The sequence below is a fragment of the Bos mutus genome, chromosome X (genome assembly GCF_027580195.1).
Source record: "Bos mutus isolate GX-2022 chromosome X, NWIPB_WYAK_1.1, whole genome shotgun sequence".
Classification (NCBI taxonomy): domain Eukaryota; kingdom Metazoa; phylum Chordata; class Mammalia; order Artiodactyla; family Bovidae; genus Bos; species Bos mutus.
In genome coordinates, this window is record NC_091646.1 from 72,772,646 (window position 1) to 72,799,527 (window position 26,882).

General features: G+C 49.8%; 1 protein-coding gene across 3 annotated transcripts in view; it reads right to left on the minus strand.

The window, feature by feature from the left end:
- The window catches only part of STARD8 (StAR related lipid transfer domain containing 8), an 82,025-nt gene that overhangs the window by 18,890 nt on the left and 36,253 nt on the right, over positions 1 to 26,882 (minus strand). For 2 of the 3 annotated variants that reach the window (XM_070365406.1, XM_070365405.1), the window contains exon 1: positions 14,372 to 14,540. The exons of the other annotated variant lie outside the window; for it this stretch is intronic. The gene's annotated coding sequence lies outside the window, so the exon portion shown is untranslated. Of the gene's footprint in view, positions 1 to 14,371; positions 14,541 to 26,882 lie in introns of those variants that run through there. 3 annotated transcript variants of the gene reach the window in all.

A 26,882-nucleotide genomic window follows, 5' to 3' on the forward strand; every position in this document is an offset into this window, starting at 1 on the left:
TTTTGAGAGGCTGTATGAAAGTTATCATCAGAGAGGGCTGCTTTTAATAAGACAACTTGAACTTTGTATCCAGAGTCTTTAAAGTTCAGTTCAGATTGTGTCCTAGGTATAAAGAAGTGGGAAAGTGAGCTAGGAGAAGAAAAGACAATCAACAACTAAGCTGCCAGAGCTCGGGTCTCATCCAGCCACTCTCCTCACTCGCCAGTCACCCCTCTTCACACCACTGTCGGGGAACTCAAGGCCTTTATGCCTTTGGTTACCCTGTGGGCTGTGAGATAGCTGCTGCCCAAGTCCTGGTTCAGCCTGCTCCCTCCCAACCCAAAATCCGGCTCAGGCCTCAGGACTGGGCAAGATCCAGGGCCTAGGACAAGAAAGGGGTAGATGTCACAGAGGCCCAAATCAAAGTGTTCTTGTTACTACCAGAGCAGTCCCCTCTCGATTTGGGTACATATTATAATCTGGGGAACTTGAAAATGCCAGTGCCCGAGGCCCAATTAAATCATGACCAATTAAATCAGACTCTCTGGAGATATAATTAGTTTTGTTTTGTTTTTGAGAGCTCTCCAGGTGATTTGAAAGCACACCCAGGATCGAGAACCGCTGCCCAAAACAGACATAACCTGGTAAAAAAAAGCCACAGCATAGGTCTTCAGAAATATTCTATCCAGAGGCTACACTCAGGCCTGTTCTTATCACTGGCTCATGCTCTCTTTGGGGCCAACGAACAGTGATGTGAATGCATGTGATAGACATCTGCAGGTGTCTGTGAAGGCAATTTATTCAGTTAGCTGACTTATTCCATGAGGCAGCTTTCAACAAACTTGGTTTCGTTTCTCTTACTTAGCTGCCTATTTGGAAGGGCATCTCCCCCGTGGCCCTCAGTGCAGGATGAGTGATAGTCAGTCAGTCATGTCAGATTCTTTGTGACCACATAGACTGCAGCCCACCAGGTTCCTTTGTCCATGACATTCTCCAGGCAAGAACACTGGAGTGGGTTGCCATTTCCTTCTCCAGGGTGAATGCAGGATGGGTATCTCCAAAACAAGGTTTGTTTCAGCATGGTGTCTCCCACCTCCAGTGAGCCTAGGGGAAAGAGCCAATGTTCAGAGGGGTGAAGAAAGCCCTGGGAGGCTGCTGTCTATGTGACAACCCAAGGTCCCAGGTATCTATGTGACAACTCAAGTTTCCAGGGTGGACTCTGTGAGGCCAAGCTGGTCGCCCTCTGGTAGGCAGAGGGGCCACTGACCACTCGTCTTGCTGTTGCACGTGGGAAATGCCAAGTCCTAGCAAAGAGCTTCTCAGATCATTTCTCTTGGTTGATGCAGCTCTCAGTTCTTCTGCCCACCCCTATTCCTAGAGAGGGACCTCACTTGAGGAGGTGTTGGCCTTCCAGCAGAGGGCTCGGATCTCAGCTGACCCCAAGTGCTTGTGACCTGCTCCTTCCACTCTCCCATAAGATTACACTAAGGGGCCTTGGCCATGAGAAATGTGTCCACTCAGCCCCGAGGCAGTACTTCATTTGAATTTGCACAAAGGGGTCTGTGGGATTTGTTCTGACCCTGGCAAAGGTGCTGCAACAGGTGACCACCCAGATATGCACCTCTCTGTCTGGGAGACTGATGGAGAAGGGCCTTCACAAGGGCCAAGACTAAGAGTTGTCATGGATGCCGGGACTGTCAAGACTTCCCCTCCTGACCTTGCAGCGGACATGCCGGGGTCTACCATGCTCTGTCTACTGGGAGGTCAGGTGTACTGGTTGTCTCTCCTGCTCTTAGCTGGAATCACAACTCTAACTAGGTTCTTCCAGGGGAGGGGGAAAGGGAGACTGAGACCAAAATAACTCTTATCCCACATTCCAACCGTTGCAGGAGGGGTGCCGCAGCAAGGACTGCTGATGTCAAGTGGCCGAGCTTGATAGTGCTAGACACTGACTGGCCTCTGGTGGCTGGGCAGAACTCGGGGCCCCTGCTGCACCTGTTCGGATGTGAGCCCTGGTCTCAGCTAGAGCTACTGTGGGACTGGGTGGCAACAAAATGAAGCCACAAAATCTACTTGCTGGCCAGTGGCAGGTTCACAGGTGTGGCCCTCCTTCTCTAACACTCCATGTCCATGCCATGGCCATGAGGCCACAAGGATTCTCAACCAGAGACAATTTAACCCCCCACCCATCACTACCACAGGAGACCTTGGGCAATGTTGGGAGACATTTTTGGTCATCACAACTGGGGAAGGATGCTGCTAGTATCTACCGAGTAGAGGTCAGGGATGCTACTAAACATCCTATAATGCACAGGACACCTCCCATAATAAAAGAAAGCTTGACTCCAGACCTGAAGTGTAAGAGACCAGGAACAGCAGCTTCCTTCCACCTTACCTGGGGGCCTCAAGCACCTCCAGGCAGCCCCAGCCCACCTTGGGGATGTCCTGAGAAGTGAGGTGAAGAATGAATGCAATGTTCACTGTAGGTCCCTTATCTCTGGACACTGTGGACCCCTTTCAGCATCAGCCAGGGGAGGTGACAGTTCTTATTTTTGGAGTTTTTATAAATATGGAAGTGATATAAGGAACTTCCAACTGTGCTCTGTCTCCACACACATACACAAAGCTGTAGCCCAAGCTGCAGTATGCAGCCATAAGTGGAGGAGGGCCATGAGGGCCCTGTGGCTAAGCCAGACTTCTGGCCTGCTGGGGCTGCTTGAGAATTTGGGTCCAGAGGCGGCCCGGTCTGTGGTCTCCTAGGCAAGCACTTGATGCAGCAGAGCCAAAGCAGACAGCTGACATTTTGCCTGGCACAGGGCTTCCTTGTGAAAGTGAAGGTCAAAGCTGTCACCTGCTCTGCCACAGAGGCTCCATTAGCTTTCTTGCCCTCAGGGGATCCTGTCCCCTATCCGGATCATCCCAGGTGCTCTGACAAGGTCATGGGAGACAAGGAAAGACAGGTGTTTTAATAATTCACGTGCTACTCCATCACTTCCAGTTCCCAGCCTGGAGGCAAGAGATACCAGCCTAACTGGTATGGGGCAGATGGAACTGCCCTCCACTGTGGTATGGGTGAACAGGGTACTGGATCCAAAGTCAGGAGAACTACATTCTGATCTTAGCTCCACTAGGAACCTGTCAGATGACCTTGGGCAAGCCAGTACCTCCATCTAAGTGGCAGTTTCCCTATCTTTCAATGGCCACTCACCAAAATCTAGACCCAGAACAGAAGTATGTGTGATTGGTAGAGAGGGGAGCCTCCTCTTGCATGCTCTCTTCTGGGAGACTCAAGAAAGAACCCTCAATAGGGACCAAGAACAAACCCATCTTTCCCTTCCAATTCAGCTCTCCTGATTTCTGGCCTCCAAAGGCACCAAACATTAAGGCTTAAACCTCTAGTCAGGCTGGTCTGTCCTCTCTCTGCTCATGTATTTAGCCACCAAATTCTATCCATTTTTCCATCCAACAGTCACGATTTCCCATGCCCAATCGTGCTCCAGGTTCTCATGCCTGGATTATTTCCGCCCTGCAAGTTCCCAGCCTCCAGGCTGTCCTTTCAACAGGTCATCCTGCCAGCTTCTTCTCCAAAGAGCCCAGCTCTGACCTGGCCACTCTCCTAGTCTGCAACCTAATGGGCTCCCCACCGCCCACAGCTGGGGCAGACATCAAACTGATTTCCACCTCCACACTCAAGACCCGGCCTGACTTGAAGCTGCAAATTCCTATTATTTATCACGATGAAGGTCAGACACCCTATCCCATGAAGACTTCATTCCCTGATCTCTCACCAACCCCCTAACACCCAGTTAAATTAAGTGCCCCCCCCGAATATTTCCATTACCTTCTCGACAGCATGTATCTGTTTCCCCCATTCCACTGGAGCTCCAGCAATTGGGTCCTTTGTATCTCAGTCTCCCCAGTGCTATGTGGTGTAGGCTACTGCATGCTCTGGCAACACCTAGATAGGAAGTCCTGTTTCCCAACTAAACATCGTGCAGACCTTTGACTTCACCCCCTCCTCTGGCATCTCCACAGTGGGGACACAGAACTGAGCTGCTGCTGCTGCTAAGTCACTTCAGTCGTGTCTGACTCTGTGCGACCCCATAGACGGCAGTCCACCAGGCTCCCCCGTCCCTGGGATTCTCCAGGCAAGAACACTGGAGTAGGTTGCCATTTCCTTCTCCAATGCATGAAAGTGAAAAGTGAAAGTGAAGTCGCTCAGTCGTGTCCAACTCCTAGCGACCCTGTGGACTGCAGCCTACCAGGCTCCTCTGCCCATGTGATTTTCCAGGCAAGAGTACTGGAGTGGGGTGCCATTGCCTTCTCCACAGAACTGAGCACACATCTGCAATTCAGCAGACTGGCTGACTGGCAGCCCACCTTGCCCCAGGGCAGAAACCATACATTCAGGAACCAAGGACCAAAGGTGTGAGAATAGAAGATAAACTCCGGATGAGGGTGGAGGCATTCTGCCTCATGGAGCACTTAGCTCTCCCATCCCAAGCTCCTGTGAGCACGCAAACTTACTTAAGAGAAGGGACATCCACCATCTTCTGCTTCCCTTTCCTGTTCTGCAAAATGTTGGTGCTCACCTGTTTTGACCCTGTACCACCACTTCTACATCCCAACCCCCCTTCCTAAACCCAACTTCCCTTTCCTCTTGCTGAGGCCAAATATAAACTTCTGGGCAGGAAATGCCTTGAAGGAGCTTGGCCCCACCCTGAGATCCAGAGAAAATTGTCTCTGACAGAAAAGATATAGGCCTGAGAGAAGTAGCCTCCTCAGGCCAGGTCTGCTCTCCTCTGGAAGCCAACAGACACAAGCCTGCCTTGGAGCCCAGCAGTGGCCAAAGGGAGGGCTGGGACAAGGAGTTCAAAGGAGAAGGTGGGGACAGGGGTGATGATAGGAATGCTCAGGCCATGGTGAGGTGAAGGGAAGGAAAACCCCAAAGAGTGGCCTGATGGCCGTGTTAGGACTCCAGAGCATACAGGTTCTGCAGTACGGTGAGTGGGAAGAGTAACAAGCTAGTGATCTGAAGACCTGACTTTTAGTCCTAGCTCTGCTACTTCTCAGCTCTGGCTGTGATCATTATTGATAACAATTTTTATGATACTGAATGTAATTATGTTGTGCATTAAGAATAATTCATGATAGACACTAATATTTACTTACTATGTGCCAGACCCTGAGCTAAGGACTTTATATAGATCATACTGGATAAGACTTTATTTCTCTATGCCACAGTATCCTCATCTGTCAAGTAGCATTACAATCATAGTACTGACAAAATGAGGTATTTGCAAATATAAAATGAGATAATAATCATAGCAGCCAAAGGGCAACAAGTCATCATTATTGTCCCAGGCATTAGATTAGGTACTTTTTATATGATTTATGTTATTGAGCCTTCATAACAACCCTGTGAGGTTAGTGCTCTGATAATATCTCTATTTGATCAATGAGAAAACTGAGGCCCACAGCTACAGAGTAATTTCCCAAGGTCATCAGTGAAGAAGTGGTGGTCCAAGATCCACACTGAGGCAGTCTGGCTCCAGAGTCAGAGCCACTACATTAGAATCCTCATTATATAGGAGAAATCTTCTAGGCCACAGACATAAAAAAACATATACCAGTTTTTCTGCAGTATGAACCATTAACTTGAAGTAAGTTCCCAGTAGTAGAGAAGCACCTGATCATGCTGTATCTCTTTGGTCTCCACAACAGCCCTGTCCAAGGCTGGCCTGCTGGACAAAAGGGAAACTAAGGCTATGAAACGTCAGTTCAGTTCAGTTGCTCAGTCATGTCCAACTCTTTGTGGCCCCATGGACTGCAGCATGCCAGGCTCCCCTGAAAGGTCAAATGGTTTCTATTGGACTACAGATGAAACCAAGAAACTGAGTAAATGCCCACAGCCCTCCTGTTGATCTGTTCTCACGTCAGCATCCCCAGGCTCTCCCCTCCAAATCCACTCCCCCTTGGTTGCGTATTTATTCAACCAATATTACCTGAGCACCTACTCTGCACTGGGCCCTATGGTAGGCACCAAGGTCTGAAAACTGAACAAACATTGAACTCTCCTAGAGTACCTGGCAAGAGCTGGTACTAGGCCCTCCTTCTCAGGGAGGCAGAGGCTAAGATGGACTGTCCTTGAAGCACCCCCTGGAGCTCATTTGGAGGCAAGTAACAGAATGAGCTCGAAAGTAACGGAGCTGGCAGCTGGTAAAACCTGAGGGAAGTAAGCTCGCAGCACCCGAGAGCCCTGAGGTGGGAACACTGGAGGGAGGACTAGAGCATCTAGACAAAAGCCCCTCACATACATACCCAATTTAGCATGTGCCAGGCCAGCTGCAGGGCTCACAAAAGTGAATCCAGCCAGCTACCCACGTGCCCCTAACCACCCACACCTTCTAAATAATACAACCTGGTTGTGAAGATAGCTCACTAAAATGTCTCTTCTCCTAATGCCACCTAGCAGCCTGCTCTCCACCCTCAGTGCAGGAAAGTGCTAATCAGGCAGGCCTGCTGCCATCAGAACAATCCCCACTCCCTCCTGCACACCCGCCCCCATCTCAGCGCAGCTCTGCTTTAGATACCCAGCCCTCAGTGTTTTCTCTCCTCTTCATCTGTCAACCCTGGGGGTCTGGAACATGCAAGGACCTGGGGACTGTATGTACAGGACTCGGTGATTGCTGGTGGGTGTGGGGAGCAGTCAGGCAGGGGTGGGAGACTCGAGATTTAGCTCTTGCCTCCCAGGCAGGCATCTGGGAAAGGGAAGGGGAAAGCATGACACAGTCGCTAAGGATGTGGGTGGTGGACTCAGACTGCCTGTGTCCTGATCCCAGCTCCATCACCCTCGAGCCGCATGACCTTGGGGAAGTTCTTTTAACCTCTCCCTGATTCAGTTTCTTCATACATAACATGGGGGTGATTATAGCAGTACCCACCTTACTGAATTGTCATGGGAGCTAAGTAAATTCAAATGTGTCAAGAATTGAGAAGAATTCCCTATTGTTCTTGGTGTTACCATTGTTACTAAGTCTCTTTCAGAGTAATAAATGTCACTAAAGGAGCCCGGAGGAAGGGAGCCCTGGAGGCAGGCACAGTCAGGAAGAGCTTTTCAGGAGGAGGCAGAATCTGAAATGACAGAAAAGTCCAGACTTAGGCCCGAGAGGTGGCAGGTTTGAGTATAGCATGTCTCCAAGTTAGTGAGAAATAGCAGTGACAAGGTAGAAGAAAGTACTACTAAACAACAATAACAGTGAGAGTGCTATTTATACTATTGGATTTCATATTCAGCAACCCCTGAGGTAAGTACATACCTTCATCTCACAGCTGACAGAGGCTGGAAGCTCACAGAGGTTACAGAATTTGCCTAAAGTCACCCAGTGCTGCATTATACCAGAGTCGCCACTCCTCACAGTGACACTGTCCTGCCCCGGGCATCCTGTGTACACTTCAGGGGGTGTTTTGCTTTGACTCCATTCTGGCCCCTTTCCCACATGACCCTCTCTGTTTGTCCCATTTACAAGACACTACTCAGGTGGGGGCTGCTCAGACCAGATGTTTGGGGCAACGTGCTTCCCAAGCTCATTGCCCTTGCCTGCCTGACTTGACTTCAACCTAGAGCAGAAAAGTTGGCTGCAAGTGCCTCTCTCGCACCTCAGACAGGCCTGCCTCTGCAGCCCAGATAAAGGACAGGAAATCCTCAGGCACCTCCCCTAGAGGTCCCTCCCTCTACCATGGGAACAGAACTACAGCCTGGGCAGAGGTTCCTCTGCAGTGGGGAAGCTGCCAAGTCAGCCCCAGCAGCCTTGGCTGCTGGGGTGTGGTTTGGGGGAAACGGGGAAGGCTGAGGGTCAGAAGACATGGGTTCCAAATCCTTCCTCCCTGGAGACTGAGCGCTTCCTCTCTCTGGGCCTCAGGTGGGGATCAGCCAGGAACCTGCTGCAGGGATCACATGGTCTATCTGACTGGGTTGCTCTGTGAACAGAATGCGGTCATGGAACTGAAAGTCCCTTGGAAACTTTAAAGAAATGGTAGGACTCGTCACTGTCATCATCACTGACTGCTAGAGGCATGGCTGAGCTGGTGCTTCTCCCCATCTGATTCACACTTCTAGGCCCCACTGTGGGCGTGGCTCAGACTCATTTCCAGCTTTGATGCTCCTTAAAATATCCCTTTCCTACACCCCCCACCAGCTCAAGAGACAAAAGCAAGTGGCAGAAAAGCAGGCTATATGGTCAGCCCCCACACAGTACAATGCAGTCAGCCCATCCCAGTGAGCACCTCCTCTCCTCAGGCTTGCCCTCAGATGTGGGGACACCAAGAAGAAGGCCATACCCTCCCAAGGGCACCACAGTCATGGGAGTTAGCTGGACCAGAATGACAAACAAATCAGAGAGAATTGTATGAGGTGTTTGGACCCAGGACTCCTGGGGTTCAGAATCAACCTGCTGGAGTCACCATGAAAAAGTAATGGAGAAGTCTGGAAAAGTTGAGGGTACAAATAAACGGAGGTGAGTAAGGGGCTCCCCAGAGCCACAAATGGTAGAATGTGCAAAGGCCAGTAATGAGGCTGGGAAGTACTGGTCCCAGGTCCCCTGAGGAACATTTGGAGGACCTGAGGCTGTTTGGCCTGGGGAAAACACAGAGGGACTCGGGTTCTATCCTTAGACATCCACAGATCAGAGAGAACAGATAGGGTCTAGGCGGTCCCAGGGGGCAGAGCTGGGACCCAGGGGTAAAAGCCAAAGGGAGACAGAGATCAGCTCAACATTGGGGGAAAGAAAAAAAAAAAAAAAACTTTGGAGATTCCATGGATGTAAGCCACTGCCTTGAAACACTGTGCTCCCGCTTATTGAAAATGGGTGACAGGAACTGCTCGAATACTTGGAGCGAAAAACCCGAGCTACTGAAGGAGAGTTAGACCCAGTGCCCTCTAAAGGCCTTTCTTTCCTGAGCTCTGTCTGCTTCCTACCTCTAGTGTATTGCGGGAGAAGCATAAAGGTGACCAGAACTGGTTAGGCCCTTGGCCGGTTCCCACAGAGACCTGGGATCTCAGGAGCACTGCGGGCTGGTACTACACAGGGAGGGAGCAGGTCACTCATTAACTTGCGGCTGAATGGGTCGAGGGTGGCCACCTGGGGCAGACACAAGCATGAGGAGGGGCAAGAGAGCAAACTGCACAAAAGTCCACGCTCAAGGAAAACCCAAGCTGTGGTAGTTCAAGGCCCTGCCAACCCTAACTGACCAGCCAGCCGAGAATATTTAGTGACTAGGCATGGTACAATTTGAAACCAGTTCACCTTTGCCTTGTGGATAAGGAAACGTTCTTGACTGGGAACGCAGAGTCTCATGGCTAGAAGGAAGCCTGGGAGACCACCAAGTCTATGTCATCTACCCAAGCTAGGCCCAGGGAAAGCATATTGTCTTTTCTGAAGTCACTCATGGAGAGGTAGCTAGAGAGAGGCACAACCAGAAGCCAGGTTTCCTGACCCTATCGCAGGCCCATGGGGTTCACTAAATGTTGGTTCCTTCTTGTCTCACTGAAACTGCAGAAAACTTGTGGTCTAGAGCAGTGGTGCCCAACTTTTTTGGCACCAGGGACTGGTTATGTGGAAGACAATTTTTCCATGGATGGGCGGGGGGGAGGGTTGGGGTTGGTTTCAGGACGATTCACGTGCATTACATTTATTGTGCACTTTATTGCCATTATTATTACATTGTGATATATAATGAAATAATTATATGACTCACAATAACACAGAATCAGTGACAGCCCTGAGATTGTTTTCCTGCAACTAGACAGGCCCATCTGGGGGTGATGGGAGAGTGATGGGGAGCAGCTGTAAAAGACAGATGAAGCTTTGCTCGCTCACCCACCACTCACCTCCTGCTGTGTGGCCCGGTTACTAATAGACCACAGACTGCTCCTGATCTGTGGCCTAAAGGTTGGGAACCCCTGGTCTAGAGCTATCTATATTGGACGTGTGTCCTAGCTTGATCCTTCCCAATTCCCACTGCTTGTCAAGATACAGGCTCTCTGAGGAATGCCTCCTCCTCCACTATGGAGGCCTCAGGTCTTATGTCCCAGTCTGGTGTGAAGGGACCCACAACTGGACTGAAAACAGACACACACAGCCCCACCCCACCCCCCAGTAATGGCGAACCCTTTGAGTGGGCATTTCTTGCTCTTTTAGACTTTCAAATTGAGATCAGGGATTCAACTGCTCCTTGAAACACCCCCACCCCCTATGACTCTGACGCCTAAAAAACCAAACAAACAAACAAAAACCTTACCCCATTGTCCATCTGAATTTCTATTAATTCAACTCCCTGCCTGTCTCTATAATACCACCCAAGATGCGTATGCATCCTTCAAGCAACGTGAATGACTACTTCTGTTTCCCCAAGTGAAAACACAGGGGCAGAAGCTTAATTGGCCCCAGAAGTTCTCATGCCTGAATGTTCATTAATGTCCCCTTGGGGGACGGTAAGGGCTTAAAATGGGGTCCCTTTAAGGCCTGGGGTGGACAAAGAGTTAGTTAATGGCCATCCCTAGAGGTGACTTTCCAAGGTGGTTATTATGTGGCTCAATCATTAACCACACAGTGGCAGGACCCTGGGTTTGCTCAAAAGGAGCCACTCCTTTCCCAAGGACAGCCCAAGAGCAGGAGGCTCTGGGGTAGCAAGGCCTGGATGAGGGAAACTCTCCCTCAGCTACACAAGGGGGTGGAGGAGGGCTGGCCCGGATACGGAGGAAGTCAGCACACCCTTACTGGGGTGGGAGGGAAAAGCGAGACAGTGAGGGTTTTTATCATGAATGAAAGAGGAAGCTCCAAGCTGGGTCATGGTGATTAGATGACAAGCTGGGAAAGACGCTCATCCTGAATGCATCCTGTTTTGCTCTGAACTGGAACTGGCCTTGGGGGCCAGGGGCAGGGGAAGGCCAGGAGGTGAGAAGCCTCCCAGGAATTCTCCCAGGCCTGCGACCTCAAGCTCCCGGGTGGCCCTGAAACTAGGGAGGCCAGCAAGAAAGTCAGAACTCTCATTTACCCCTACAGAACTAAGGCATGCACATACTTTTCACAAGATTCCTCCACAAGTCAACCTTGGGAGCCCAAGCCCCAGAGCTGAAACCTCAGAGACAGTGGCAGGCACTTTAAAACAAGGGGGCTAGGGCTCCATAATCCCTCCAACTCAGACCATTCGTAGGCCTCTCTTTCAAGGTTCAGCTCAAATGTCACTGCCTCTGTCAGTCATCTTCCCATCGGTCAAAATTCACTGTTGCCCAGGTCAGTCTTCCCAGGGCAAAACATCCTCAACAACGGGAAATATGAACTGCTAGAGTATTTGATGATATTAAGGAACTGTTTTCAGGTGAGATAGTGGTGCAGTATCTATCATTTGAGTCTCTATCATTCATACCGGAGAAGGCAATGGCACCCCACTCCAGTACTCTTGCCTGGAAAATCCCATGGACAGAGGAGCCTGGTGGGCTGCAGTCCATGGGGTCGCTAAGAGTCAGACATGACTGAGTGACTTCACTTTCACTTTTCACTTTCATGTATTGGAGAAGGAAATGGCAACCCACTCCAGTGTTCTTGCCTGGAGAGTCCTAGGGACGGGGGAGCCTTGTGGGCTGCCGTCTATGGGGTCGCACAGAGTCGGACATGACTGAAGCGACTTAGCAGCAGCAGCAATAGCAGCATTCATACATATAATATGTAATATGACTATTTATAGACAAATTGATAAGGTGTCTGGGATTCATGTCAAAATAACAAGAGAGTGAAGTATAAATAGGGAAGGATTGGCCATGTGTGGCTAATGGGACTTTACTCCATCGATCATCTCTACTTTTATGTATGTTTGAAATTCTTCATAATAATTTTTTAAAGCCCTCACCAAGGTAAAGGCTTGGTGTGTCATGTATCCATGCCACTAACTCCCATCTACTAGATGGCAGATTTCCAGAAGGTGGGGGTTACACTCTGTGTCCTTCACAAGAACTAGTACCAGAACTTAATGACTAATAATTTATACAGCACTTGGTAATTTACCGAGCTCTTAGCCATGGACCTTCTCATTTAATCTGCTGAAGTGGATAAAGCAGGGAGAAACCAAGAAAAGAGATCGAATGGAACAGCAGAGCCTGAGTTAGAACCTCCATGTGTCCTGCTCCCAGTCCCCTGTTCTTTGCCTGACACCACTAGACTCCTGAGGAACTTTACCTTCAGTTCTGCAGCTCCAGCAAGGTCGGGGTAAACAGGGACAGCAACAGTGGGGTGTGCAAATTCCAAAGTGGAAGGCTGGGCAGGAGGAGGCTCAACACACACAGCACTTCAGATTGGTGACAAGGACCCAGACTGGGGCCTCCTGTCCAGTGACTCAAATTTACTAGGACCTGTTCCCCCTTAATACACACACATAAACCAAGGCCCCAAGTCACAGATGAATAAAGCTGCAATAAACACTTGACACCAATAACTATGTGCCCAGCCCTGTGCTCAACTCCTCTGTTAACAGTTGCAGGGTGGAGGAGTTCACATATTCCATCCTAAAGCCCTTGCATCTTTCACATCCCCTCTTTACTTTATCTGATAACAGCCTCCCAAAGGCCATGACGCTGGATCCTACCCAAACTGGGAGCCCAGGAAAAAAGTTATCTTTAATCTATTCAAGCCAGAGACAACTCCTTCTTCTAGTGAGAGACCCCATGGCTCACCTTCCCCAAGAAGGTAGGGCACACCCTGCCTTTGTTAAACCTGTCACCTGCTGAACCTTGACATCTGCCACAGCATCCCCATTATAGACTCCCTCTCCTCCTTTTGGGACTTTCTGGCTTTTAAGGCACAGAAATTCCAAATCTCAAATCCAGAACATAGTTGGACAAAGGTCAAATCCTGAAAATGAGGACCAGCCCAGAATGTCTAGCAATATGGTAGCTGTAGCCTTTGGGTGAGAGCCCCCCACTCCCCAAAATCATCATTCCCATCACACTCTTCTGGGTTAATCCATCAACCACTCAGAAAGCACCTGCAGATGCCATCTCCTCTACTTCTCTACACTCTTGTTTTGCCTCCTCTCATCCCCAGATAAGAATTATCTTTTATTCCAGGAAGATGAAAGTGAAGGGGAAATTCACAGAGCAGTAAGACAGATGATGGGTGGGGACATCAACCCCTAGAGTGGGGGCAGGAACAGATCCACAGTAGGAGTCAGGGTTTGAAAATAGCCCTTGGTATGATTCATCACCGTCTCCTGCAGGGACCCCCGACATCGGTGCTCTGAGTGAGATGGAGACAAGCCAGGGCCCTCCAGCCCAACCTCTGGGGCCCAGGGCTCAGGGTTGGCCCCACTACTCTCCACCTTCAGTCTGGCTGCTGTCTTGGTTGCCTTTCCCAGTACCACTAGTTTTCCAGCTGGCTTAGCTGCATAATAACGACAATGCTCTCCATCTGCATAGCTCCTGTCACCCCAAGCATCTCAGAAACAACACTTTACCTGCCAGCTTAAGAGCCTGGACCCACGCAGCAAGTCACCAGATGTCAGGGTGGAAGAGACTGGCCCCTTATATACTGAAATCCAGCCCACTAACCAAGGTGCAGTTGAAAACACTGGCCCACAGAAGTAGCATGACTCGCCTAAGGTCACATGAATTAGTGGCTGAACTTTGGTTTTCTGAGTTGTAAATCAGTACTTTAAAAAGTCTTGGGAGAACAGAAATGGAGGAGAGAACCTCATACTATCTAAATGGGGAAATCCCCAAAGCTTCCACTAACTGGCTCACAGGTTCTCTAATCTAAAACCATCTTGGACTTCATGGGGTAAAGCAGCCCTGAAAGACGCGACTTATCCAAAGAATTTCGCTTGATCCCCGCCGCTGTCTTAATATCAGGAAAGTCCGGGCGTTTCTCAGAAGGGAAGGCAGTGACCTGAGGGGAAAGCCCAGGCCGCCCAACCAGGGGCTTCCTGGAAATGTGCTCAACAGAAGAGGAAGGAGAATAGAGGAAAAGCGGCGTGACTCGACCACAGAGCCCAAGCCCCGCCACCCCGCTCAGTTTCAGCCCGCCTCCGAAGCCCCAGAGCCGCGGCTCTGGGCTCCAATCAGGCCCGGGGGTAATGCGCGGACAGCTGCCTTCCACCACCCGACTCGCGGGGCTTTCTCGGGAGAATCGCGGACGGCGGCTCCGGGAGTCCCCCAATTTTGGCGACTCGGGCCTCAAATCCCGGGGACGCAAGTGGTTCGGCTCGCTCCCCTTGCGCCTCCTGTGGACGCCGCGCAGCCGAAACGCTAAGAGCGGGGCTGGAGCGCGCTGGAGAGGCGAGGCGAGGGAGCCCGGGCGCCTCGCCGGCCCCGACCTCCTCCGGCCGTCGCCCTAACTCCCACCTGAAGACCGCGTCCGTCGCTGTGGGTTCGAGTCCCGACGCAGCTACCAGCGGGCGGGAGGCACGCGCGGAGCCTGGGGTCGGGCGGGGGTAACGGGGCCAGCCAGAGGAGCAGCTGCTGCGGCCCCTTAGCTGGTGTCAACCCGGAGCCACTCTCGGCGCAGGTGGGGACGGAGCAGCGGCGAGTCGGGCGGCGGGGACGCCCCGCCCACCTATGGGACCTTCAACCAATGAGGGCGCAGTCCGGCCCACCGAACTCCCCAGAAAGCGGCCCAAATTGTGGTGGGTGGGGCTCTGCCTTCAAGTTCTTCCAATCCCTGGGCCTCTGCCTCTACCTCCGGTCACACCGCTGAGGGGGCGGCATTGGGGGAAGGTACAAACTCAGGGCCAGCAACTAAGGGTGAACAAGCGGGGTTACTGGCGAGCAAACTAGTATCTATTGAGCTCTGTGTCTGGCACTCGTGTCGGGGATTTAAATACTTAGACTATGAACTCGGGAAGGTTCAGTTGCTTGCTGAGGATAATTTACCAGGAGTTCGGAAGACACAACTTTAGTGAGATCCCTGATTAGTTGGGTCAACTAAAAGAACATTAGGTATTTGAGAAGCAAGTTGCCATTCCCATCTTGTTCAGGCCTCAGCATTCTGCAACTCCCCCACGATTCCCAGCTCTCTGCCCCGTGTCCAAACTCTGTGCAGAGAAATGTAGGGAAAATTTGGGGTATCTGCATTAATCATGTTAAAAATCCCTCATAGCTCAGTTGGTGAAGAATCTGCCTGCAATGCAGGAGACCCCTGTTCGATTCCTGGGTCGGGAAGATCTGCTGGAGAAGGGATAAGCTACCCACTCCAGTATTCTTAGGCTTCCCTTGTGGCTCAGCCGATAAAGAATCCTCCCAGAATGAGGGAGACCTGGGTTTGATCCCTGGGTTGATCCCTGGTTCATTAATCATGAAATGAGAAGGCTCCTAAAAGTTGTGACAAGTACCACCAGAAAGCCTGTTTAAATTCAGTAAGAAACAGAGTGTAAAGTTTTGATTTCTCTCTTGCCTTTCCTCACAAGGGTCCAATACAATTTCACACTTTCATTTCATTGTTGAATCAGGGACTCCTATTAATCAAGGATGGGAGTACCCAAGACCCCATGCCATTCAATCATTATCCTCCACATTTACAAAATAGAACCTAAGAAGAAATGACTCACTCAAGTTTTCCCAGCAAATCCATGGCAGGAATAATACCTGCACACTAGTCATTTTCTCCTAATAGATGGGAGATTTCATACCTAACAAATGGGAGAAATGAAGCTGAAGTTCATAGAAAGCAAGGACTGCATCCAACTTGTTGCCCAGAGTACACAACACAGAGAAGAGCAAAAATTAATGTTTTTAACGCTGCAACTTTCTTAAAGTAGTCTGAGGCAATGGCAGAGCTAGACCTAGCCCCAGGTGCCCCCCTTTTGCCTGGCCTTCAGTACGCTAGGCCAAATTGGAATTCTTCTACCTTCCTTCCCTGCCAGCCTTGATGAGAATGAGGGGAAAAATGGTGAAGCAAGGTGTGTACACGTCTGTTCCTCTCAATGACAAGACTGCACACAGCTGGCACTTTGTTCAAGATGAGCAATGTCCTCTTGGGTCTTGGGTATGGATGAAGCCTGAATCCTAGAACTAACTCCTGGAAACAAAATCCAACCCAGAGTCAGAAATCTTTATCATGGGTGGGAAGGGAGATGACCTTCTTCCTGACACTGGGTTGCTATATTTGTAAGCATCCCTAAGGCTCTGAGTTGGAGCCAAACTTACCATGTTTCTGGAAAAGGCTAGAGGGATATAAGAATGTGGGTCCTGCAGTGGTCCTATAGGTTCCCTAATGATGAAAGTGAAAGAGGAAAGTGAAAAAGTTGGCTTAAAACTCAACATTCAGAAAACTAAGATCATGGCATCTGGTCCCATCACTTCATGGCAAATAGATGGGGAAACAGTGGAAACAATGAGAGACTTTATTTTTTGGCCTCCAAAATCACTGCAGATGGTGACTGCAGCCATGAAATTAAAAGATGCTTGCTCCTTGGAAGAAAAGTTATGACTAACCTAGACAGCTTATTAAAAAGCAGAGACATTACTTTGCCAACAAAGGTCCATCTAGTCAGAGCTATGGTTTTCCCAGTAGTCATGTGTGGATGTGAGAGTTGGACTATAAAGAAAGCTGAACACCAAAGAATTGATGCTTTTGAACTGTGGTGTTGGAGAAGACCCTGGAGAGTCCCTTGGACAGCAAGAAGATCCAACCAGTCCATCCTCAAGGAAATCAGTCCTGAATATTCATTGAAAGGACTGATGTTGAAGCTGAAAGTCCAATACTTTGGCCACCTGATGCAAAGAGCTGACTCATTTGAAAAGACCCTGATGCTGAGAAGGCTTGAAGGTGGGGGGAGAAGGGGACAACAGAGGATGAGATGGTTGGATTGCGTCATCGACTCAATGGATATGAGTTTCAGTAAACTTCGGGAGTTGGTGATGGACAGGGAGGCCTGGAGTGCTGTAGTCCATGGGGTTGCAAAGAGTTGGACACAAGTGAGCAACTGAACTGAACTGAACTGTACTGAAGGTCTTGACTAGAGACAAGTCTAGTCAAGGCTATGGTTTTTCCTGTGGTCATGTATGGATGTGAGAGTTGGACTGTGAAGAAGGCTGAGTGCCGAAGAATTGATGCTTTTGAACTGTGGTGTTGGAGAAGACTCTTGAGAGTCCCTTGGACTGCAAGGAGATCCAACCAGTCCATTCTGAAGGAGATCAGCCCTGGGATTTCTTTGGAAGGAATGATGCTAAAGCTGAAACTCCAGTACTTTGGCCCCCTCATGCGAAGAGTTGACTCATTGGAAAAGACTCTGATGCTGGGAGGGACTGGGGGCAAGAGGAGAAGGGGACGACAGAGGATGAAATGGCTGGATGGCATAACTGACTCGATGGACGTGAGTCTGAGTGAACTCCAGGAGTTGGTGATGGACAGGGAGGCCTAGCGTGCTGCGATTCATGGGGTTGCAAAGAGTTGGACACGACTGAGCGACTGATCTCATCTGATCTGTACTGAAGGTCAGGAAACCATATCAGAACAGATTCCATCTGCCACATGACACCAAGCACAGTGCCTACAGTAGCTTCTCAATGTTTGCTAATGGGTGAATGAATGTTAAAAGATACTCAAGGGACAACCATGAATAAATACATGAAAAAATAAATCAAATGAATGATGAGCAAAAAACTCAAGTTACCTTTTGGTAGATAAATTTAAGTGAATCAGATACGATGGGTTCTGAGACACCCAATTCTTTAAAAAAAAAAAAAAAAAAGGTTATCAAACCAGAAAACTACAAAAGGGAAAACTACAGGAAGTGAAAAACTACAAAAGGAGCAATTGCTATAAATAATTAGAACAAGAGCTTCACAATGCCTATCATAGACTAGGTACTCAATAAAAACATCTGGTCATGAGTGAACACAATAGTCAGCAAAAGCTACAGTCCTAATATTTGCGATGAGCACTGTGACATTCTGAAATGGCCCAAGCAGATGTCTAGGCTATTTCTGTGGGTCTTTTTTTTTTTAAAAATCTCTTTCCCTTATCCCATGAGCTTCAGAAAAGCCAGGAGAGCTCAGTTTCTTCAGAAAAACAAAGATAACTCATCTCCTTCAAACACCAGCATCCCTTGCTCCCCAAGATCTCCAACCTAAGCCAGAGTCTTGCATGAACAGATATTTAGCAACGGTTCCTGGAAGATGAGAACATGGTACCTTTTCACAGGTCCCTTTCTGGGCAGCATCTTGAATGACTCTGGAGATAATGGGAACCTCCAGATTCTTGCCATCCCTTTTCCTATAACCCCGCCCCCAATTTCCTGTGTGTCCTATAGTGTTGCTGCTGCCCCACATGCCAGCTGAACCATCAGGCAGAGAAGTGTAGTCTTCATGAGGGTAGGCTGAGGGCAGGTGACTAAGTCTCAGGGTGCATGCATGTGTTTCTATGCCTGAGGCATGTGGCTGCCCTCATTCTATCACTACCATAGCCCACTGTGTCATACAAAAGGCAGGACAGTGGATTCTGGAGTCAGACAGCCTGGGTACAGAAGTGCAACTCTGCTAGGTACACTAGCTGTGTACCTTGGGCAAATTTACTTTCCAGCTTTCTGTGCCTCAGTCTCCTTATCTGAAACGTATGGACGATAATCACATCCTGACCTTATATTGCTGCTAAGCAGATCCACTAGACTAAATTACCTAGAACAGTGACTGGCACCTAGAATGTGCTTCTAAGTGTCAGATATGATGATAGAGGCACTGAGCAATGGTGGAGTGAGTCCTGGATCAGGAAGTAGGAAAGTTAAGTGCTAGTCTCCATGGCTTTCTGTCTGTGTCACCCAGGAAAAGTCATTGTGCCACTCCAACCATCAGTTTCATCTGTAAAATGAGGGGAGAGCACAATCTCTAGTGGGCAAAGTTGAGACAATGGATATGAGTACTATAAAGGGTGACAGGATGGCACTGAAGGTGTTGTAAAGCTAAGCTTTTGCCAAAGCCAATCAACCCTTTCCTTCTAGGCAGTGGTAGAGAGAAACTCCATATGCTGTTACCCTGAGTCTTACTCTGAGACACTTGGGTCTCAATAAGTGCCTATCTGAGAAATTAACAACAGTCCCTACACCCATCCCTGTCCAGATGGGAATTCCTCGGGCTACTGCCGTCAGACCCATAGTCCCACTCCAGAATGGTCCAGGGTAACATCAGGAAATAACCCAAAAGACTCTTCCACTACTCTCTCCCATGCAGCTAAAGAGCAGCAGCAAATAATTCCAGGGAACTCAGTAGGGAAGAATATATGGGGAGGAGGAGCTGTGAGGGAAAAATAAATTAGACCAGCCCCACCCAGCACATGGACGCGACTGAGCGACTTCACTTTCACTTTTCACTTTCATGCATTGGAGAAGGAAACTGCAACCCACTCCAGTGTTCTTGCCTGGAGAATCCCAGGGACGGGGGAGCCTGATGGACTGCCGTCTATGGGGTCGCACAGAGTCAGACACGACTAAAGCGACTTAGCAGCAGCAGCAGCAGCACCCAGCACATGACCATGGGTGCCCTGACACATGCACTCACACTTGCACACACATTCAAACAGGCCTCATGGAAAGCCCACCAGTCAGGCCTGGGAGGGTAAAGGCCTGCTTCCTGGAGGTTTAGGGTGCCCCCAGCCTCATGAAAGGGGACTTCTGATCAGGTTGCCACAATGTGGGATTGTTACAGCTTGTTAAAAAATTCCTGAGAAACCATGGCCACGTCAGGGGGATTCACACTCAGAGGGGCAGCTGGAGTAGGGCCAGATGTAGGGAGGCGGGAATGTAGTGGGGGGAGTGGCTTCCAAAGGTGAGGGGCACACCTCACTGAGCACTGCCAAGTAGAGGTGGGGGACAGAGAGCTATGTCCTGGGATGAGCACAAAGACCCCCTGTCAGCCCACAACCCAGGGGACCAGCATGGCTGTGCTCACCCCGCATGCCAGAGCACCGTGCAAGGGGGGCTCTGTGCTAGGCTGGGACCTCTGGGCTGGCTGCAAGGGCAGCTTGAGCATTGGCTGAGCCAAGCACAGGCTAGGGGAGTTTCAAGGGTCACTTGCCTTCTCTGAGCTAGGATACAGAGGCAATCATTACCTCCCGCCTGCCTTCTGCAGCCATCAAGAGGAGAGTGTTGGGGCAGCTCATGACTGCCTCCGGACACTTGGACTAGGCAACTGGAGGCAGAAAACCCAGGCCCACTTAGTCCCTGTCCTCAGCTCTTCCCCAGACATCCAAGAGCCTGCCCCATCCCACCCCTCAACACCTCCAAACACCAGATAAAAGTGTCAGCTTGAAGGCCTGCAGCATGCACACAACAGACCTAGCAATGGATCCCTTTCACATCCAGGCTGTGACTCTGGTCTGGCTTTATAGGACTGTCTCAAAGGAGCTAGAGGTTTTCTGCTGCAAGCCCCCCATCCCTGGCCCACAATACCACCCCCGTCCCCACGCTCAGTTCCCTTGGGGAGGTCTGCCTGCCTTGAGTCAAAAAAAAAAAAAAATAGGTGGGTTCACACTGGGTACACACTCCCAGAGCAGGATGTCCACCCCCAGCCCCCACGGCCCACGCCATTCCTGTCCTTCAGAGGAAGGGCACAGTGTGCTGAAGGGAAATAAGCAAAAGCAAGCCCACTTCCAGCTAGAGACTGTCACCTTGCCCTGCACCTTCCCCATGCACACAAACAAGCAGCTGAGGTCAGAGGAACCTCCCTCTACCTTTCCCAACAGCCACCTCTGTCCAATCTAGCTTCAGTCCTCAAACTTGCTCCTTCCTGTCTAGGCTGTTTCCTCATCTGAAAAAACAGGACTGGGTCCTGGTTTCTATGGTCCCTTCTTTCCAGATTATTCTCTACTCCTGTGAATCTCTCTGTATGTTCCCATGGGAGTAGGACTCCCAGAAAATTACATGCATGGATCTTCTGTAAAGGAAGGGATGGTGGGGTATGAGGGTCCTTTGAGGGTGGGGATTAGCAGGGGGCCAGGCAAGAAAGAGCAAATGAAAGAGTGAAAAAGGAAGAGGGGGGTGAGATGAAATTCAGAGAAAGGGAGGGGCTGAGGCCAAGCTGGCCCAGAGGACTGGAGACTCGTCCTCTGCCTCCAGTGCTGTCCTCAGCTCATCTTGCAGCAGTGGACACCCAGAGCCTCTGAACTAAGCTCAAGATCCTGCCCCCTTGCCAGGACCCTTCCACATGTCCCTCCCGGGAAACAGCTCCAAAGACAAACTCTGGGAGTGTGAGGAGGAGATGAAGGAGGAGGGGTTCTTCTTTTCCACCCACAGTCCCCACCATCAGCCCACCACAGCCTGACCTCATGCTGCAGCCCAGAAAGTTGGAGGGCTGCTCGGATGAGGGAGTGAAAAGGGACAGAGAGTAGCTTTTACAGTTCCTGCCCACAGCCTGGCCCAGATCAACCCCGTGATTATGGGTCTCTGGGGTTTGGTAATCTCAACTCAGGCAGACAGTACCAGACGTGTGGCCACCTATCCACCCTGTCTCCTTCCCTTGAAGGATAGCCCTCAGAGGTCCCAGGATGGCATCGGAGAGGGCATGGGATGTGTGATGTGGCTCCAAGGTCACTCAGCAATGGCTTGGATTTTTGGCTTGGAACTCCTGTTTCATCTCAGTGTGCCCTTAAGCAATCACAGCTCTCCCCCTTCCCTGGTATCCCTACACACACACATATTCTAATTCGACCCTGAGCCAGGGCCAGGGCTCCCCTACACATACACAACAACCTGTCAGTCAACATGGTGGGCATCCAGGCACTCTTAGGGGCTTGGGTAGGGAACAGGGTAGATAGGCCCAACAAGGGTCCCTGCATTCCTGGAACTACCACGCCAGTGCAGAAGGCAACAGCATCCCTAGATGGAGAATGCTCAACCCAGGCAGGCAGGCAGCCAGGTGAGGTCCCAAAGGACAGGGAGAGAAGAAAAGACAGCAAGGTTGGACATTTGATGTGTCTGAATCAAGCAGCCCCCCAAGAAACACCAGGAAAGCTTCTCCTGGGTCCCATTCCCACCAAGACTCCTGGATCAGGGGACAGGACACTGCAACTCTGGCTTCTACCCGGCTTCTACCACAAGGATACTGTGTGACTAGGCTGAGAATCTTGCCCTCTCTGGTCTTCAGTGCCCACGTAATAAGATGGTCTGATCTGAGGATCTCCACAGCCCCCATCCTTCAATGCATTCACACATTCCATGACAAATCTAAACCTGGTTTGCTATTCCTTATGTGGCATTTGAGTGGGAGCAAGGGGGAAATTACCAGGGGAAAAGAACGGGCAGAACCTGAAAGGTTTTTTTTCCGTGCTCAAAGAAATATATATTTTTTTCTGTTTTAAAAAAGACAAAGTGCCAGGCACTCTTGGAGACTTTCTGGAGTGGAAAGAGACCATGGGGATGGAGCTTTTAGGCTTTTCTAGCTGACTAAAAAGGTGCTGCCAGGGTGGCTGAGCTGTGTCACACAACTATGGGACAGAGTGGGGGAGGAAAGTGCTCTTGGAGTGATGGAGAGTGTAGGGAGCTATGGGTTCAGTAGTAAGACATGGAGACAAAACATGGGATAGGATGGACAGATATATGAATGAAGGGGTAAAAATACATATAGTGGGACAGGAAGACATCAGGAGGGTCCAAATGCCATGCCAGAGACAGCGACAAAGTGCTAGAGGAATAGGGAGCCGGGAACATACTATTTATTAAAACTGCCTACTACGTGTTAATAACCATCAGTTCAGTTCAGTTGGTCAGTCACGTCCGACTCTTTGTGACCCCATGAATCGCAGCACACCAGGCCTCCCTGTCTATCATCAACTCCTGGAGTTCACCCAAACTGATGTCCATCGAGTTTGGGTGATGCCATCCAGCCATCTCATCCTCTGTCGTCCCCTTCTCCTCCTGCCCCCAATCCCTCCCAGCATCAGGGTCTTTTCCAATGAGTCAACTCTTCGCATGAGGTGGCCAAAGTACTAGAGTTTCAGCTTCACCATCAGTCCTTCCAATGAACCGATCTCCAGGACCGATCTCCTTTAGAATGGACTGGTTAGATCTCCTTGCAGTCCAAGGGACTCTCAAGAGTCTTCTCCAACACCACAGTTCAAAAGCATCAATTCTTCAGTGCTCAGCTTTCTTCACAGTCCAACTCTCACATCCATACATGACCACTGGAAAAACCATAGCCTTGACTAGATGCATCTTTGTTGGCAAAATAATGTCTCTGCTTTTGAATATGCTATCTAGGGTGGTCATAACTTTCCTTCCAAGGAGTAAGCATCTTTTAATTTCACGGCTGCGATCACCATCTGCAGTGATTTTGGAGCCCCCAAAAATAAAGTCTGACACTGTTTCCACTGTTTCCCCATGTATTTCCCAAGAAGTGATGGGACGGGATGCCATGATCTTAATTTTCTGAATGTTGAGCTTTAAGCCAACTTTTTCACTCTCCTCTTTCGCTTTCATCAACAGGCTTTTTAGTTCCTCTTCACTTTCTGCCATAAGGATGGTGTCATCTGCATATCTGAGGTTATTGATATTTCTCCCGGCAATCTTGATTCCAGCTTGTGCTTCATCCAGCCTGGCATTTCACATGATGTACTCTACATATAAGTTAAAAGAGCAGGGTGACAATATACAGCCTTGACGTACTCCTTTTCCTATTTGGAACCAGTCTGTTGTTCCATATCCAGTTCTAACTGTTGCTTCCTGACCTGCATACAGGTTTCTCAAGAGGCAGGTCAGGTGGTCTGGTATTCCCATCTCTTTCAGAATTTTCCACAGTTAATAATCATAGTAGACAGTTTTTGCTCTTTCTGAGAGTAGGATGCCCGCCCAAGGAGAGGTGGAGAGGGACAAAGCCAGACGGACTATAGGGATCAAAGTATGGTATACCCAGGGACAGAGCGAGAGATGGCTAGGAATTATAAGCAAGCGGACTGCAGGGGTGAAAGCTCTGAAACGGGGGTGGTGGGGGGAGTGGGCTGCCAGTCAGGCGCGGGGTTGAGATGGGACAGACGAGATGGGAGGCGGCGAGGAGAATGGGAGTGCAGAGCCTGCGGCAGTGCAGCCGAGCCCTGACCTCCGCAGGGTCCGCTCGGCTCTGATCACCTGGTTTCCAGCTCTGCGGGTCCCAGCGGGTGCCCTTCACATCCCGCGGCGTCCCACTCCGGAGCTTCAGGATCCGCAAGTTCCGCCCCAGCCCAGAGCCTGGGCCATGAGTTCGCGGCGGCGCTTGCGCCTCCGGTGGCTGCCGGGGACTCAGCGCGCGGTTGGCAGCACCGAGGGTGGGAGGAGCCAAGCGAGCTCCCGTCCCCACCTTGAGCAGAAACTCCCACTTCGCGATCTTACACCAACTTTAAGTCATTTGGCTTCACTGTGCTGCCTCACCAACCGGCCATGTTGTAGTCCCCCTCTGGCCTTCTCCACCGGACCCCCTATTTGAGAAGTGTCTCACCACCACCATTTCTTCCACTCCAGTTTGAGACAGTGACGGTCTTCTTTGTCAGCAAATCAGCCCCTCAGCCTCCTGTCTACCCCAGATCTCTCAGACCATGTGGCATGACGGAAGACCTTGTGCAACAGCCAGATGGTCAAGGAAACAATGGTTCCCGCCTTCTTGGCTGACTGACTGACTCACTCCTCAGCCTACTCTACTCCCACACTTCTCACCACCCCTGTTTTCTGTCTGACAAGAGCAACTGGACCCTGGGTTCCAAAAGGTACCCCTTGAAACTCTCCTAGTGCCAAGAATACCTTGGACCTTATGAGCAGGCTGCTGCTGCTGCTGCTAAGTAGCTTCAGTCGTGTCCGACTCTGTGCGACCCCATAGACGGCCTCCTACCAGGCTCCCCCGTCCCTGGGATTCTCCAGGCAAGAACACTGGAGTGGGTTGCCGTTTCCTTCCCTAATGCATGAAAGTGAAAAGTGAAAGCGAAGTCGCTCAGTCGTGTCTGACTCTTAACGACCTCATGGACTGCAGCCTACCAGGCTCCTCCATCCATGGGATTTTCTAGGCAAGAGTACTGGAGTGGGGTGCCATTGCCTTCTCCGCTTATGAGCAGGCGCATTCCTTAAAGACTGTTTTGTGTTACAGTCTCAAAACTGAGATCCACGAATACAAATGACTTGGCCATCACTTAAGAAAGGGACGATATGTTGCAGGACAGTTATGAGAATCTAAAGGGGCTAATCATTGTACCTGGCATAGAATACAGTCTCCATAAAAAAAAAAAATTGCTTTTATCCTCAAAGATATCAGCACTGGGCATCTACCACCAAAAAGAGCCTGGACCCAGGACCCTAAGTTATATAACCCATTCCCTTACCTTTAACTTCCACCTAAACAAGCAAACTTACACTACCTGACTGAGGATTGTGGGCAGTCCTATCAGCCTTTGTTTACAATGGATGAAAGGCAGTAAGATGCCAACTCACAGACCTGGCCATTTCTATTCCACTTCTGGTGGTATCTAGTAAGGGGGTGGAGATTTTACCTTAACTGCAGCATAACCTGGGCCATTTTTCCTCTCTGAGCTTCAGTTTCCTCATCTGTAACATGGGGATAATAGTTCCAACATGAAGATAATAATTCCAACATAAGGACATGGTGATAATAAGGATAGGATATAGAGTTGAAGTTCACAGCCCCTCCCTCTACTGTCTCTTTTCTTTGTGCCACAAGATGAGAGCTTAGCAAACCCATTTGTGAGGGGAAGGCTGGGAAAAGGAAGAGGTTTGTGAATTGATTTGTGCTTATTTGTCTGAAATTTGCACCCATTTTTCACAGTATCAGTGGCAGAGTTGGAAGGATTGAAAGATTAACATGATGATCGCCATGTCATTTGCCCTTTGCCAGGACAGAGCTGGCACAACAGTAGGTGTTCACAAATATTTATTGAATGAATATATTCTTCACATGGGGAAGAGAACTTGCCCAAGGTCACACAGTGAATTCATTTCAGAATTGAAACATCTCCTGTCTACTTCCATTCTGCCTGTGGAGTTCTTGTTTATCCCTTGTATGATCACAAATCAGTAAGGAGCCCACTTTTCTCTCCCAGCACCCACTGGCCTATTAGGAATCCCCGTTCTGGAAAAACAGCCATCAGGAGGGCCCCATCTGTGGCTAGCTTGGTGCTGCCAAGCCTTTGACTTCTGAGTTTCTGGAGCCCCTATACAGAGCCTGCCACAAAGGCAAGGTCCCTTCTGAGGAAAAGGAGGCCTTGTTCAGCTTGTTCAGCTTCATCCAAGGACAGGAGTTTCCCTTTTGCTCACTGGTGGGGTTGGCGTGCAGGCAATAGTCCCTTGCAGCAGCAGCCTAGAAGGAAGGATGGCAGCAGTCATTTCCTACCCTGCTAAGGCATCTCTCTCCCTGGCCAGTCCTTCCCCTATTTCCTGAGTTCCATTGCTTGGGCTCTGGCCAGAACAGTAATATGAAAGGGCTTCAAAATTTAATTTGAATCACAGGACCTAGGAACTAGAAAGGATCCCCAGAGATCATTTATTCCCATCTCCATCCCATTGCAGGAATGCCCTCTGTTAATAAATAGGAAGGGGCATCTGACTTAACCTCTTACAGCTTCAGCTTCCTGTCAAAGCTTCAACTTCTTGTCTCAACAAATGGACAGGATGACACCTACTTGACAGTGTTGTTGTGGGAGGAAATGTGAGAATGAATTTAATAAAAGCTAATGCGGGGCATCCCTGGGTTGCTCAGTGGTGAAGAGTCCACCTACCAATGCAGGAGGCATGGCTTCGATCCCTGGTCCAGGAGGATCCCACATGCAGGGAAGCAATGAACCCCATGTGCCACAACTATTGAGCCTGTGCTCTAGAGTCTGGATGACTAGAGAAAAGCCTGCACAACAGTGAAGACCCATCACAACCAAAAATAAATAAGTAAATAAAATTTA